The 2,815-nt window shown below is 25.4% G+C and overlaps 1 long non-coding RNA gene across 1 annotated transcript; it reads left to right on the top strand.

Moving 5' to 3' along the window:
* Positions 1-1,541: 1,541 nt before the first annotated feature.
* Positions 1,542-2,815, top strand: LOC124418844. Its single transcript, XR_006940257.1, has 3 exons — positions 1,542-1,757; positions 2,316-2,449; positions 2,688-2,815. It is a non-coding gene; the product is annotated as an uncharacterized LOC124418844 (long non-coding RNA).

Below are 2,815 nucleotides of genomic sequence, written 5' to 3'. Positions count from 1 at the left end.
GAATAGGGATTTTAAACTTTTAATTATATTAAATGTTGTAGTATGTCAACAAAAATTCGCAAAACTTAGTTTTTTAGTAATGAATTTTACCTAAGATAAGATTTGATTGAAATGTCAAGACAATATATAATTTGGCACAATTTTTGTAAGAAAAAATCCTATTCACTTTAAGCAGACTTGGGCCCCTCTAATGTGCATATTTTTAATAAAGCAACATTTAAATGTCTGGGTTGAGTTTTCGTTTTAATAGTAACATTTCAGAAATTATTTTTTTTATGAAAGTAATAAACAGGGAATCCAAATAATGCTTGTGTTTTACGTACATATGCAATATAAATCTTAAAATATGCTCTTAAAATTCATAAAATATGTTCTTAAAATGTAAAAGTTTAACAAAAATCTTCGAAATTTTTAACATAACATTATCATTTAAAGTCTATTCCGACTATGGAAACTGGATCAGAATAATTAGAAATATTTATGCAAAATTTCAACATCCAAGATTCTTCGTTTTGGCCTAATCGTTCCTATGTATTAATACCAGTCAGACAGGCAATAAATCGTTTTAAAATTTAATAAGGACACAAAATATATGTTTATAATTTTGTGGTTCTACTATCATCATTTCGAAATGCCCATATTTTTTGATCATTAATTTAACAAAACTGTATGTTAAACCATAAATTATTTATAACAGTAATATTGTATGGAAAAAGTGAATAATTAATATTGTTTGATTACAGCGTTTAGAAAAGTGTAAGAAAACTTATTTACAAAACCAAAACCAATTAGATACTCATATGAATTTTCAACTTTTTTGATTGCTTAAATATTAATAATAAAATATTATATTTAAATATTTAACTTAAAAATTGTATATAATGTATATAAGAATGTCGCGAGGAAATGCCTTCATAAAGTAATACCTCTCAATCGATTCGTATTACTGTACTTAACACGAGTAAAATAAAAAAATATTTTGAAAGGGGCCAAGTTTAATAAAAATGTTATTATAGTACGATGCATGTATGTATGTACGTACATACTTACTATAATTATTTAAAACTATTTTTAATACAGTATAAAACATACTTATACTACCTTTACTGTACATTAATAAAACATTGCACCTGCGTATTTTAAATAAACAATCCCATAGTTTAAAATAAAACTAATGTATGTAAATATTCATTGTGAATGTATTTGTAAAATAATTAAATATTTATTTATCTTTTGTTTATGCACTTTTTACATTTGACTGTATTGATCTACACGAAACAGAAATGTATTTCAAATTTGTATATAAAATAAAAATCTAAACAATCACATGTACAACAACACATACATACCAACGATACACACAAACACATTTACATTCAATTTAATACAAACACAAATTAATAAAGATAAAATTTATTACTTATTAAATTTTAATTAATATTGTAAATAAATCATATAAGCGAAGAACATACACACATACATACATACATACATACATAACATAATAACGTAATATAATTGTTTTTTATTTTTTTAATCATCAATGTTGTGTAAATGTTAAAAATCATTATACTTTTTTTAATTGCTCCTGGATTTGCTTGTAATTTAAATCTCTAAATTTATTTCTTTTACCCTTCAAATTGAAAATAGCTTTCGATAGCGATGATATTGAGGAATTGACCGAACCATCATATGATGAAATCAAAGAGGACCAATGGCTGGGCGTTACAGTTCGCAGTCAAGGTTTGGGTGGCAAGGTGAGTTTTCGTATTGTTCATATGTACTTCGATTAATTCGATGTACTTCGATGTTTCTAAAATCAGAATAATGCAAAATCCTTTTCAAATGCTTCAGATATCGTTCACAGAATACATTCCTAGATGTGTATGTACTTATTAATGTTAAAAATTTGCACAATTTGATTGTTTTTATGATATAAATACATATATGTATATATAGTTTATATGGGTTCTATACCTATATACATACATGGACAATATGTAAAAGAATAACATTTATTTTATTTATTATTTATTTTTCATTTGGAATCAAATGAAAAGAATTTCTCCTATGACAAGCCTGTGTTAAAATCATAAATTCTTCAGGTCTATTTCAGTACTTCCATAAAGTAAATTTTACTACTTTTTCGCTTCTTTGGAAGTTCTTTTTTGCTTACAGAAAATTAATTTTTCAAAAAGCTACATCGAAATCTGCTTTAAATACTAACGTATTTATTCGTGAACAATATTTAAAATTAGACTCTCCCAAATTCAGCAAATTTAAATAAAAGTTAAATTTATTTATTTTACTTTTAGGTTTTAGTCTGTGCACATCGCTACATAACAAAAGTGCGCGAAAATCGTTATGGTCAAGGTCTCTGTTATGTTTTAACCAATGAATTGAGTTACGATGAAGTTTATGAACCATGTAAAGGTCGAACTGTTCAAAGGTTTGTACAATTTTAACATTAGTACTTTTTAAAATTTTTGAATTATCCAATTATTCTAGTTATTATAATAAAAATACTAACTTTTATAATCTCTCATATTTATATGTACATTTATAGCTTTTTATTTTATAAAGTGTTTATAAAATAAAATTTCGTTTATAAATTGAAATTGAAATTTTATTGAAAAACAAAAAATATATATAAAACATACCTAATTGTGTACAATATATATTTTTAGAGCACATGAGGATTATGGCTTTTGTCAGGTGGGCACTTCGGGGGCACTGTTGGACGACAACACTATGGTATTAGGTACTCCCGGTCCCTTTACATGGCGCGGTACTGTTTTCGTTACCGAAATTGGTG

The sequence above is a fragment of the Lucilia cuprina genome, chromosome 3, assembly GCF_022045245.1.
Source record: "Lucilia cuprina isolate Lc7/37 chromosome 3, ASM2204524v1, whole genome shotgun sequence".
Classification (NCBI taxonomy): Eukaryota; Metazoa; Arthropoda; class Insecta; order Diptera; family Calliphoridae; genus Lucilia; species Lucilia cuprina.
The sequence above is the reverse complement of the archived record's forward strand: the minus strand, read 5'-3'. Positions and strand labels throughout refer to the sequence as shown.